The 13,310-nt window shown below is 41.9% G+C and overlaps 1 protein-coding gene across 5 annotated transcripts in view; it reads left to right on the top strand.

Annotated features, from left to right (window-relative positions):
- The window catches only part of ABR (ABR activator of RhoGEF and GTPase), a 381,486-nt gene that overhangs the window by 151,962 nt on the left and 216,214 nt on the right, over nucleotides 1–13,310 (top strand). The gene's annotated exons all lie outside the window — the stretch shown is intronic.

Here is a 13,310-nt window from a genome sequence, read left to right as displayed (position 1 = left end):
AGGTGACATTAAGAAAGACCTTTTATAAATGTACGTGTGGTAAGTCATGTGTCACTGACCAGAACTGGATAGAAAATAGTTTTAAAAGTTGTTTTAACCAAGGATCAACAAAGTGGCAAGGGCATCACACTGGTAGAGCTTACTAAAATATCTCCCCCTTTAACTTTACCTGTATATATCATCTTTACATTTGTAATAAGGTTGTTAGCTAGGGTTGTCAAGTTGTTCTGTATATTCATTAGGCATAGCTCTATAGTACCCCCCCCCACCCCTCTTTTTAGCTAGTTCTGCATCTACCAGAACAGTAATAGTGGTCAATGTCTTTACTTCAGTAAACAGGTAATAAAAAACCTGGTAATATCTGAATGACAGCTTTTGGCAGTTTTCCAGCATTTCCAAGCAAATGGTCAACTGTCATTTGCTCTCATCCATTACCAGGATTTTGTTATTTTGTTCCAACCAGACCAATCTGACAATTAGATGTATGGCCAGCTTTAGTCTTTCAAAAGCTTTTTTGTAGATCAGAAAAAGTCCATGTGGGGGTGATTTTATTTTTATTTTTTGCTCGTTCCCATATGATCAAAATTGATGTTTAAAATGAACAATCGACAGGTGATATAAAATCCTCAAGGACCATTTATTTAAATAACATGAAAATATACAGTTAATTAAATTAGCAATCAAAAAATCAAATAGTGAAGGTGGAAATCATAATAGACCTCAGTATGTTTGTGGCCTGTAGAAGTAAACACTCAGAAGATAAGAATTTCTCCTGTATTTGAGCACTGTCTTTCTCCAACAGTGATTGTAGAAGTGTATAAATGTTCCAAGAACAATGTAAAACCACAATAGTCTAGTGTTCCCAGCAGGTTGGGGGCAGGGAGCGGACATGCAAGTAAGGGTTCACTAAGGGTGCTCCCGAAAAGGGGGGCTTCACTGAAGCTCTCCCATCATAGGGAATGGATAAGGCAGGGCTCATTTTGACACTTTAATATCAGGCAGGGTGCTGCGCCTTGCTAAAATAGCTTAGTGTGAACAATCTAGTCTAGACGTTTCAGTCACAGCATTACTTTTCTCAGGGCAGTTGTGATACGGTTTCACAAAAGGGACTAATATACCAAATGGGACTAATTATCTTAAGGGAAGCAGAAACCAGAAGGTTCTATGCAGAGACTAAATTACCATTGGTGCAGCAGGGGCATTGCATCACCCTGAGGACCAAGAGACCCACTGCTCCCTAAACCATCAATGAGTTATCTTCTGTCCCTCCCACAGACCATTTTGAGCAATGTTGAATGAATGGCCCAGTGCAGGGAGCAGGGTAGCCCTGCTGCCTGAGGGACCTGGCCCTTACCTTAGAGAGGCAGGGATAACCTTGTGTTCCAGTCTTTTACTGTCCTGCCACCTATTAGCGTGATGATCAGTCACTGCTGCCTCTAATTAATAGAAAGCTGTACATTTTTACTGATTCATTTCTATTGGCACAGTATGTCTGACCTGAGTGCCAAAGGTGGGGGTGACTTGTCAAAGACAGAGCAGGGGCCACTGTGTTCCTGCCTACACCAAGGTACACGCCCCCTGTTATCCATACCACGCAGGTCATTGTGCTTGTACCAGTCCCCCATTGTCTCCCCCTGTCACTCTGTCCCTGTTACCCACTTTCTCCCTGTCACACTCTGCCTCCCCCTGCCTTACTTGGTCATCCTCTTCCTGTCAGCCACTGCCGTGCTTCATATTATGAACTTCGGTTGGGGTGGAAGAGGGGGACTAAACAATTTTTTTTCACCTGGGCCCACATCTCACAAGCTCTGCCACTGGTCGTATGTTCTGTCCTAACGAATACAATATTTTTAGAAGTCCCATCCTTAAACTTAGATTTCAAGATAAGTGCTAATTGTGACAATAAGGAAATTACTAGAGGTTCTTAAAAGGTGTCAAATTTTAGCATGAAAAGCAATGCAGATTTGGAATTGGATTGCAAATGTCATTGGTGGTGTGAGTTCACCATGAGAACTGCTTGACTTTTCCAAGTCGCACCAAATTAAATCAACCACTATTAGTTAAGTCAGAATCTTATTCTACGCTTTCTGTAAGGGTAGACCCCCAAATAGGTTACCAATGTGTTTGCTGTTCAAGTGCAGGTTTATCATGGATTAAACCATGTGACCCGTAGGCCCTAGGGTGTTTTTTTAAGCCGCCTTCTTCAAATTTGTGCCTATACCATCTATACTTCCATACAAATATGCTATTTAAGCTTCTCTAATCGTCAAATATGTATGGTCCTCATGTAAATGTGTATATAGTACTAAGCTGATAGCTGGAAAAACTGGGGGGAAATAACGTGGGGTCCTTGTGAAATTGACTGTGCCAACATAAATTGCTTTTTGGAACTATAGAAAGTGATGCAAGCAGTGGTGGGATTCCCTGGTGATCGTGCCAACCAGCCGCCCCTAGGCCAGTCAGCACTTGTCTAAATCCCAAAGGAAGTGGGTCCAGGAAAAAGAAAAACTTGTGCACTACTCTTTTCTATTGAACACCAGCCCTGTAATGATATCACTAGGAATATTCCTCACACCCCTCGTTAATTGTGAGTGAGGTTAGTAATAATAATGTCTAAGTAACAGAAGAAATATTCTTTACAGTTGTACTAACAGGGTGGCACGAGGAAAACAGAGCCTTCTGGGAAATGTTGTGCACCTGAAAAGCAAATTTAAACAAATCATATGGCACACAATTTGTGAACACAATGTATTTTATGTAAAGCCGAAAGCTGCCCCACTCACCCCAGTTACTATCTTCATTTAATAGAATGGTCCACATAAGCAACCATGGATTCTTCGCAAAAGAACCCAAACGCATTGGAAAAGCTTAACCCCTTCCCGACATATGACGTACATTTACGTCATATGTCGGTTGCGGGGGAATCAAGCCAGCTCACGGAGTGAGCTGGCTTGAAAGAGAGCAGGTAATGGCTGTATATTACAGCCAGGCACCTGCTCTCACGGCCACGAGCGGCGAGTTCGCCGATCGTGGCCGTTTAACCCTTTAAGCACCGCGGGCAAAGCGCCCACAGTGCTTAAATAGCTGATCGGAGGGGGGGCGCCCCCCTCCGGCGCCGATCGGGGCCCCCCGCGGCGTAATCGGAGGGTGCCGATCGGTTGCCATGGTAGCCAGGGGTCTAATGTAGACCCCTGTGCTGGCCGTGTCAGTATTCCTATTACATCCTGCCTGAGGCAGGATGTAATAGAAAGTGCTGAAAATCACTATGTTCAGCCATAGAGCTCTATGGCTGAACCTAGTACAGGCGATCGCGCCCCCTAGTGGTCAAGTACACTAGGGGGCCTTGTAGTAAAAGTAAAAAAAAAAAAAAAAAAATAAGTTTAAAAATAAAAAAAAATAAAAAAATATTAAAAGTTCAAATCACCCCCCTTTCCCCATTTCACAAATAAAAATAAATAAAAAATAAAAAAAATAAACATATTTGGTATCGCCGCGTTCCTAAAAGTCCGATCTATTAAAATATAACATTAGTTATCCCGCATGGTTAAAGGCGTAAACGGAAAATAATTCCAAACGCCAAAACTACGTTTTTTGGTCGCATCGCGTACCCAAAAAAAAAAAACTAAAAGAGATCAGAAAGTCGCCCATATCCCATAATGGTATTAATTAAAAAGTACACTTCTGCCCGCAAAAAATGAGCCCTCACCCAGGTCCGTAGGTGGAAAAATAAAAAAGTTATAAGCCGCAGAACATGGCGACGCGACGCAAATTAGAAAAACCGTAAAAGTTGCTATTTTTTTTTTTTGTGGTAAAACATAACGAAAACTATATAAGTTTGGTATCACCAGAATCGTAACGACCCATAGAATAAAGATAACCCATCATTTTAAACGAACTATGAACTCCAAAAAAACCGTAACCAGCGCAAAATTGTGGAATGGCGTTTTTTTTTTTTTTACCCCACATTGAATTATTTCCTGATTCCCCAGAATATTATACGGTATAGTAAATGGTACCATTACAAAGTACAACTTGTCCCGCAAAAAAAAAGCCCTCATGTGTCTATATAGCCGGAAAATTTAAAAAGTTACGCTTATTTGAACGCAAGGAGGAAAAAAAAAAAAAAATAACAAAAAAGGCAATGTCGGGAAGGGGTTAAATACCTCTCAAGAAGTCCTGGGGTACGTGACCGTTCACTGTCATGTAACATTTTAGGATATCTGTTCTAACATTGCACCGGACACCCAGATTTTGCATCATTAGTTTTGATATGATTGAGATGAAGAATTGTAAAGAATCACCATTATACTTTGGGTAAATGTGATAATAAGCACTTATTGCAGACGCTGACACAGATGAGAGCACTCTGAGTGACAGGCAGCTACTGCGTGATTAGCAGAGTAATATTCCTGTCAAGTCCTTGAGTGACTGAAAGGGAACAAACTTTTCATAAGGAACATGTAAGTGTATGATGGCCTAAAGTGCTAAAGCACACAGGCACATCTTTCATTTCTTCAAAATTCATATCCGCTCCGAAGCAATGTAGTGTGTGTGTGTGTGTGTGTGTGTGTGTGTGTATGGGATTGCACAGCAGCACTCACTCGGATTTCAATGAACAAACAACTCAGGACTCGAGGTCAAAGTCGATGTTTCGGATTTTACTCCGTTTATATACAGTATCTCTATCTCTATCTCTATCCAGGTGGGTCCGCGCTCACATCCCAATGTATTGAAGTATCGGGGTGCACAACAAAGGGCATCAGCAAGTAATGACCAATTATAACTCCAAATTGCTTAATAAAAAGTGAAGACACTCACCAAGGCAGCTAAGTCAGCAGTTTTATTCAGTATCCATACATATAAGTCGACGTTCCGACCCTCATGGGGCCTTTGTCAAGACAGAACAGTGCATATCCATAGGAACTACCTGTCTGATGTTCCTATGGATATGCACTATTCTGTCTTGACAAAGGCCCCATGAGGGTCGGAACGTCGACTTATATGTATGGATACTGAATAAAACTGCTGCCTTGGTGAGTGTCTTCGCTTTTTATTAAGCAATTTGGACCCCCCTTTCACCCCACAGATTGGACCTGGGTAATTGCCGGGGCTTAGACATTACATTATTCTACTGTGTGTATATATTGTCAAATTGCTTGTTCCAACAATAATAATATTACCTCATTCCAAAATGATTATTTATATTTGCAATGACATCACACAAATCTTTGCTAGGTTGCTCGGGGTAAGAAGCCACTACCTATCTCCTTTCACATTCCTGTCAGAAAAATGCAGCTTTTTAATAAATGGCAAGTTTTTTACATGACTATTTTTGCTGCAGCATAGCGTTCCCCTTTTATAACATTGTGATACACAGTACGCAGCAGTTTTCTCCCCTGTCCTTTTAAGGAGATATTTGGAATGGCAAACTAAAATGTTACAATATAGGGGGAATTGTAGCTTTTCAATACGTAGGCTGCATTTTGCCTGCCTTGTGAACAGAGCACATATTTATCATTGGTATCAGCAAAGACTGCAGTGGTCCAAAGGTTTTTTACCTGTGTATTCATTCCGTAGTATCCATCTCAGGTTAGTTTTGTAAAAATGCTGATATTCCTCTACCCAGAATCAATTGGTTTAGTTCTTCTTTCGAGAAATCAATTGTGCAAGATGGAGCTTACTGTGATACTGCTTTTTTGTAAGTTCTATAGAAGCATCACTTCCTTATCTTTTAAAGGTTAGTTTGGTACATAGGCTCTCCTTCTGGTTGACTCTCAAAGCAGTGGTATTTCGCTGCTTTGGGAGCCTTGTATTGCTGCCCGCCGGGTGTGTGAAGCCCACCCCCAACGCCCAGTGAAGATACCAGGCGCACTGCGAATGGTTGATTTGCATAAACATCCATTCGCAGGCTACCGTTCGGGCCAGAATTTATTCGATGGTCACTGACCATCAAATTATTTCTATAGTGCTCGCAAATCTAAGTCAGTCTCTGCTGACTTAGATTAGCGGCATCCTGCACCGAGAACTGAGCAGGCAGTTGACGTTTGGTGATGCCAGACACCCTCCCCCAGAAGGCTGGTACCCACCCGCGTTCGCATGGGGGACGCCTGTTTTCCTTGGTGCACCCAGCATTTTTTTAGTTAAGCCCACCTACTCCACGCGCCCTCCCCCTTTGCGGGCACCACAGAGACTATGCAAGTCTGTGAAGGCGCCCGCATACAAGCCCTGCACGGGATCTTCGCAAATCAGAATCAGGGCCATTAATGCATTATATTCCCACCAGCCAATAGCAGTTACCAACCTGATATATCTATCCCTGTGGAGAACACAACAAGCGATCCTACTCCACAATCTCGCTGCCAAGGGGTCATCCTAGACTCTGAACTGTCCTTTATTCCTCATATTCAATCTCTCGAAGGGCCAGTTGTATCAAGTTTCAAAAAGTGATAAAGTAGAGCGTGATAAACAACCAGCCTATCAGCTCCTACCTGCCATGTTACAAGCTGGGTTTGAAAAATGACAGTTAGGGGCTGATTGGCAAACTCTAATCCATGCACTCATTATCTCACGCATTGATTATTGCAATAGCCTCCTTACCAGTCTTCCTAACAAAAGACTCTCACCGCTACAATCCATTTTGAATGCAGCTGCGAGGCTGATCTTCCTGGCTAAACATTCAACATCTGCTGATCCGGGCTGTCAAGTCCCTCCATTCGTTGCCTGTATTTAACCGCATTCAATATAAAATACTTCTACTCACTTTCAAAGCCATTACTCTGACTACACCAACATACAGTATATATCTTCGCTTATCTCAAAATATATCCCCACCCGACCTCTCCGCTTTGCACGAGATCTGTGTCTTTCATCAACACATTACTCGTTCCCATTCACAATTGCAGGACTTCGGGCAGCACCCACCCTATGGAATGCCCTTCCATGCACATTAAGACTCTTCTCTAGCCTCCAGACTTTCAAGCGTTCCCTGAAAACTCAAATCTTCAGGCAAGCTTATCATATTCCAGAACCCCACATAACCTCCATTAGTAGTTACAGTATATCTATATGTTTTGGGGTGGTTGACTTGTGCTGGCCTTGGGGGGGTGTTATGCCCTGGACTTGAACTTTAATGTTGGGGACCTCAAGATGAGCTCATCTAGTCAGAATTGGTGGGCCTATATATATTTTTTTCCCAAATTATGCTAAGTGCCTCAAGTTTACTGTTCTATTGCAGAGTTCATTCTAATTAGCAGTGTTTAGTACTTAGTGTGCACCTACGTTTTATCAGCATGATAGCACCTCTTAACCCATTTCAGTACAATTTTTTTTTCTGTTTTGCTAGTCAAACAGTCTGGTTTAAAGTAATTGTAATTTTTTTTATTCAAAAATGGTCTACGTTGAATGTTAAACGATGTTAATGTTTTTATTTTAAAGTGGCTCACCATTGGATCTGCTACTAGGGCTGTTGAGCTTGATTAGACATTGGACCTGAAAGGGTTGATATGTTTAGAATTAGGGTGTGCAGCCCAAAACCCCCATTTGACCTTCTGTACCGGTCAACCTTTTCTACTGTCTACCTTCGACTCTTTTACCCTGTTGACCATAGATATTCTGTACCACATCCATTATGCCCATTCATAATATGAAGTCATGATTTAATGTCAGATTTCTAGAGACTTGTTCATGTTCTTCCAGTTATGTAAAGCAGTGTTTTACAATTCCAGTACTCGGTGAACCCCATTGTGCATGGTTTCCATACCCCCTTGCTGGAGTACGTGTATTCATTACTGACTGGCAAACTAACAAATATCCAAAGGCGGTGCTAATTACGTCAATTAGGTTCCCTGAAGACTGGAGTTGGGAGTTGGTGCAAGGTTTCCCAATCTTTGCTGTTTATATTCTAGGTCTTAAGGATATCCATGCTTGAGTCCAGATGGTTAAAGCAAAAGGACTAGGGTACAAATTAGGTAACCTATGTTCAAGCATGGCTATCCTTAAACTTGAAGTGTAAATAGTGGAGTATGGGAAACTCTAAAATGGTGTAAGGAAGATTTTCCTCAACAAAAAACTTATGTCAGGGTTGCCCATACTTGGTCCTCAGTGCACAATAATGCTACACGTTTTGAAGAATTGTGCACAGATAGTAAAATCATACTGACTGCGGTACTCATTACGTAACCCATGCATAAACAAAGATATATTTGAATCTTGGGCTTTCAGTGTACCTTGAGAACTACGTTTGGGCAGCTCTGTGTTCTAGTTAAAGTTTAGCTGTAACCAGTTTCTAACCGTTTCTCCTCAGTGACACAACAGTTCATGTTTTCCAATCCTTCTAGAACGTTGAGATGTTTGCCAAGGATGATGATGTTTTTCGTGGTAGAGCTGTTTTGAGCACAGTGGATTTATAATGGCAGGCACACACATTTCCTGAATCTGTTTGGAAAATCTAAATAACCTAAAGGTCTTTTATGGATGAAAGGGATTATGACATTAATAATCATAGCTTTTCTTTAATTATGGCTCTAACTTCTTATTAACATATCGACAGTCATACAATTTATGATAAATAACATGCTTTATTTAACTATTAAGTAAATCATTAATATTTAAAGGGAGTGTATGTACCAATAATGTTTACTTACACCTACACTGAAACTTGAGATACTGTAGTGTAATGTCCTTTCTCTCCTAAGTCTATTTGAATGTGGGAAAGTGTGAGGTTTGGTGCATAAATGGGGTGCTGACACCATGGGGAATCACAGTAATTATTTTAGTTGATTATTTGGAAATACTGTAACATCTAATTGTGTGAGGTCCTGCTAATGTTATGGCCAATCTTGCTAAATATTTAGATGTAACCAGTTTCCTGTACACTCTGTTTAAATTGTTGCTTAATTATTGGGTTGTACTCCCCTTCTACTGAGCAAGTTGCATATGTGTTTGCTGGTTACATTAACCTCTTCGGTGGTATGGCCGGAAATTTCTCAGGCATGCTACGGATTGGTAGGTGTGAGCCAGTGGTGCCTCCAGCTGTGCACACACATCCCTCACGGTACTACCCCCACCGGTGCATACCTTCCCGGGCAATTGTATGCTGGATCGCTGGGGTTCCCCTGCAGCTGCCCCATGCCGCCCCGCTCGGGAAGTTCAAGGCCGCTTGGGAGCCCTCGGCTGTCTGAACACATGCGCACCTGAAGCCAGGCTGCTAGTTTTGTCCTGCCCCAGGAAAACTCCCACTCAAGGGGTTAAAGCCCTGTACATACAGGGCAATGGGGGGAGCCGGTATGTGCTAAAGCACGAATTAATGATCACATACTGATGCACCCGCGATGTGTACAAAGCAGTCCGTGCATAACTGCGTTTTGCCTACGCTAATAGGCAAAATGCTGCAGTCTTAACAGGATAGACAGTCCATGCACTGTCTATCCCTGCAGGTGATAGCGACGTCTGGGACCGTGCATCGCCATCACTATACCCTATACACACGTAGTGATCTGGGTTTACTTTCTAAGCGATCTTGTCAGACCGCTTAGAAAATAGACCCAAATCGCCCATTGTGTACACGCCTTAAGTCTCAAGTCCAACCTAATATAACCTAATAACCAACACATCTCAAATATTTTAAGATTTTCGATTGTAGGCGACATGGACTCTATTGCCACTATGAAGTATTTGAATGGTGATGGTAGAAATGCATGTTGAAATCTACTTCCTGACAGGGTTGGCTGGTCTAGAACAATTTTTTTTTTTATTTTTTATTATGCTCCGACTACATGCAAAGCAACACAACTTCTTAATTTATTTATTTTTCAAAATGTTTAATGTCAGCAGCATGACCAGGGCTAATGCTTAACTCCTGTGTTTTTCTCTGAAAAGTGCCTTTTCATCCTCCATTTTGTAATACTATTCATATTGATTTAATTATAAGTAATAGAACGAATGCTTAACGTTCACATGTTATCTTTAATTCAATCTATCTCTGATTATACTATATTTTTACTCTATTTCCAAATATTCTGATGTAATACGAATAATAAGCAGTAAAAGCTGTAAACATAGGAAAGCCTATTCAACGTTGGATTGTTAATGTGAGAAAGCATTAACATGGTTGATCAAGGTCCCTAATGCATAGCAATATTTCACAGTATGACTATAAAGAACAGGATTACAAATTTTTACTCATTAAAACATTCATGCAAAACCTTTTTTTTTTTTACATCCCTGCTTATTGAACATAGAGCTCAATTCAGAGGTAGTACTCTTCAAAAGCATGCCAACTCTGCAGGAGGGTCCTGCGTGAATATACGGCTCCTGCAAGCTTGTGTAATCTGCTGCTGCATCCGATCACTCTGCAGGGGTCAGTAAATGGGCATTAGTAGGTGTTCACCCTGGCACTGAAGCGCCACAGCCCATTAAGGGTTTCAGTCAGTCTGCAACCTACAGTACGTACACCTCTGATTATTACCATTGTTATTGGATTATTAATTATGCAACACTGATTACTAATGTAATGTACAGCAGTAGTGTGTAATATGTTGGACTGTACATTTACTTTTTATTCTTTAAACAGAATGCAGGATAATTGCTTTAAGCCCTAAAGGGTTTGAAAAGTAAATGCTATTGATTGACTAATTTTAGACCTTGTTTATTCAGGGATTTATACAGTACTTTCTTAGTGCAGCACCGATTCTAACCTGCATCGACTAGGATCGAATCGCACGCCACAGTATACCCATTCGATTTGGACTATATAGTACAGATCTCTTCTAGATCTGTACTCTACAGTATGTAGTCTTGCCTGCACAATCTATTTTTCTATTCTATATTGACGGAACAAGATTGCACATTGGGTCGATTGCGGCTGAAAACCATTAAATTTCAATTAGAAAATCGAATAGAAAAGTAGACCAAATCGAACCGTGTGTGCACCGTACAGAAAACGAATCCACTGTTTTCTTAAGTCAATTTCTTTGTTTTACTTTTTTTATATTTACAAAGTGGTTATGGCAGGGGTTCCCAAACTTTGTAGATTCACCGTACCCGATAGTATCAGAATTTTATCTATGGCACCCTATGGCCACAGTTTGTTATGGAGAAATGAAATAAATTGTGTTTATATAACATCTTTCGGTTTATTTATGTAGTTAAGGGCAAGATAAAGACAAATAATTTATGGTTGGCATCCACCAACACTGGTTTTGCCTATCACATTAACATTAATTTGAATTGGTCTTGGACAACCAATCTGAGGCACCCTAGGGTGCCCCAGCACACGGTTTGGGAACCACTGGTTTATGTATAAGGGATAGACCATGTCTAGGTAGACCACAAATAGTCGACATTGACTAGGTCGAGAACTGGAAATGGTGTTGAGAATGTCAACACAAGTTTAAGGTTGACATTACCAGAAGGTCAACACAAGTCTAAGATCTACATGGTCACGGTTGAGGTGTCTGATGACATGGACACAGTATAAGTGTACTACTTCCCCTCGGATGGCTTGCTGCGTTGGCCATGCTTCCCTCTATGCCCACTTTCATAGTAAAGTATGAACCAAGTCGGTCTACATAAAAAAAACTTGAAAAACTCGTGTCGACCTTTTGGATGTTATCCATGTTGACCTTAAGTGCATGTCGATCTTTTGTCAATGCTGTCAACCATTTCTAGGTGTTGACTTTGTCACTGTCGACCATTAATGGTCCGACTGGTGACCTGTCGACCTAGGGACAGCATACCTGTAAAGCAATCAAATTATTTAGGCACCAATATCTTACAGTTCAGAATAGCACTAAGGCCCTTATTCTGGTTGGTGCGGTAATATCCGCGTTCGTTCGCGCCGCCGATGTTTTGTGTCTGCGCATGTGCAGAGGCGTCTCTGCGCATGTGAGAGCGGGGCGTACGGCCAAATTCCGCATGAAATGTGAACACTCCGAACAGGGGGTGGAGAGGGGCGTGAAGGGCTATTTGGGCTCATTACCATATGCATACGCCCCGCGTTTCATGGGCGTTCCCATGCAAACGCTGGGCGTACGTATGGTAATGTGGCCATGACGCACGTGTAGGGGGCGGACATATGACATCGCCGGATGTCAGCTGCCCGCCCAGATACCTGCTTTTGCACGGAAAAATGTCCGTGTGGTCTGAGGTTGCGGGAGCTGGTGGACCACTCGGTCCTGCATTCTGCGACCATCGAATGATGGGGGAGGTTCCCTGAGATGGAGGAGGCGTATTCCATGTAAAATACACGTGCGGGCCGTTCGGCCAGCTTCTTACCGCGTACGGACGGAGTTGGCGATCCGTATGGAAGGCGGGGTTTCGCACGCACGGTCCTGGCCGCATATTCGGATCCGGCCGCACCGATCAGAATAAGGGCCTAAGTTAGCAGTTTGGAATTCATTCAAAATTCTCAGGCCTGAAGAATAACGCTGTCTTAGTTTGACCCAATTCACAATGAAAGCCTGTGTCTGACCAACACTGTTCCAATCTGGATCATACCTGAGCCAATCTGGGATGCCTTAGAACTGTACTGTCGTCACTCTGCTCTCTGAGTGCTGGGAATCTGGCTCTCCCTATGCTATAAAGGGGCCACCCAGGTCGGATGGTCTGGGTTACATGTTCACATTAACATGGGATCCCTTTTACGCAGAGCCAGTTAATTGTGAAATAACCCAAATTGTGTGAAAGGGCTATTCCAATTTGTGTGTTGTGTACATACCGTTGGCTTCTAAGATATTGCCTTTCCTGGTGTTTGCTCCTGATGTTTTGTGATGCCTGACGTTGGCTACTGGAGCTTTGCCTCCACGTTAGTACAGTTCTTGCATGAACTTATTGCGTCTGATCAGTAACAGATCACCCTGTAGCATTAGCATTCGTAGTAAAGTAGATCATTTACTGCATGTTGTGTGTTTAGCAAAACATAATTACAAAACAAAATATCTGCTCATGCATACTTGATTAGGCTCTGGGGCACCATTAACTCTTCTTATTGCTGTTTATGAAATCTAGAAAAAGTATAAATGCGTTTCTATCGAAAGCATTAGTTATTTCAATAGCAAACATTGATAATCTTAATTGATGAGCTCACATTATCACATGTACTGTACACAGGCTGGCTTTATCTAGTGGTAGGCCCCCGCACCAATTAAATTGTTGCGAAATGATGCAATATTAGCCCCATCACTTCCCCAAAGTGGTGCGATCCAGAGCATTAATCACTGAGCTGCAGGCAAAGTATGCTTCATATTGTCAAATAAAAGTTTGTATCTGTGCAAACTCAATTGGTTATTGCAGGCTGGGTATGATCAGACCAG

This window comes from Crinia signifera, chromosome 2 (assembly GCF_055691185.1).
Source record: "Crinia signifera chromosome 2, ASM5569118v1, whole genome shotgun sequence".
NCBI lineage: Eukaryota > Metazoa > Chordata > Amphibia > Anura > Myobatrachidae > Crinia > Crinia signifera.
This window is presented reverse-complemented; position numbering and strand designations above follow the sequence as displayed.